The sequence below is a fragment of the Hyaena hyaena genome, unplaced genomic scaffold, assembly GCF_003009895.1.
Source record: "Hyaena hyaena isolate Hyena2069 unplaced genomic scaffold, ASM300989v1 scaffold_1703, whole genome shotgun sequence".
Classification (NCBI taxonomy): Eukaryota; Metazoa; Chordata; class Mammalia; order Carnivora; family Hyaenidae; genus Hyaena; species Hyaena hyaena.
In genome coordinates, this window is record NW_024082315.1 from 235798 (window position 1) to 236712 (window position 915).

Sequence of the window (915 nt, forward strand, 5' to 3'; positions counted from 1 at the left end):
CAGAGAGGAGGTGAGTAAGGGGATGGGTCAAATAGGTGATGGGGATAAAGGAGTGCACTTGTGATGAGAACTGAGTATTGTATGAATGTGTTGAATCACTATATTATACACCCAAAACTAATATTACACTGTATGTTATCTAAGTGGAATTTAAATAAATACCTAAAAAACAAGGAAACAGTAACTTTGAATGACACATTGGACCAGATGGATCTAACAGTGTATTCAGAAAATCCCATCCTAAAACAGCAGAATACACATTATTTTTCAAGTGCATGCGGAACATTCTTCAGAAAAGAACACATATTAAGTCACAAAACAGTCCTAACAAATTCCAAAAGACTGAAGTCATATCATAGATCTCTTCCAATCACAATGCAATGAAACTAGGGTGCTCACTTCAGCAGTGTATATACTAAAATTGGAACAACACAGAGAAGATTAGCATGAACCCTACAAGATGGATGACACAATGCTGTGAAACTAGAAATTATGAAACTATGAAACTACAAGAAAAAATATGGAAAGAACACGTATACATGGAGGTTAAATAACACGCTACTAAATAGTGAATGAGTCAATCAAGGAATCAAAGTGAAAATTAAAAGATATATGGAGAATGAAAATGAAAATGCAGTGGTCCAACATTTTTCAGATCCAGCAAAATTTGGTTTAAGAGGGAAGATAAGAGCAATGCAGGCCTACCTTAAGAAGGAAGAAAAAAATCTCTAGTAAACATCCTAAACTTACACCTAAAGGGGCCTGCAAAAGAAGAACAGAGAACCCTCAAACCAACAGAAGGATGGAAATAATAAATATTAGACCAAAATTAAGTAAAACAGAAACTAAGGAAACAATAGAACAGGTCAATGAATCCAGGAGTTGGTTCCTTGAAATGATCAAAAGAGTTGATAA

At 34.5% G+C, this 915-nt stretch overlaps 1 pseudogene; it reads left to right on the forward strand.

Moving 5' to 3' along the window:
• The first annotated feature begins 395 nt into the window (after positions 1 to 395).
• On the forward strand, positions 396 to 495 carry LOC120226409 (annotated as a pseudogene).
• The last annotated feature ends 420 nt before the right edge of the window (positions 496 to 915 follow it).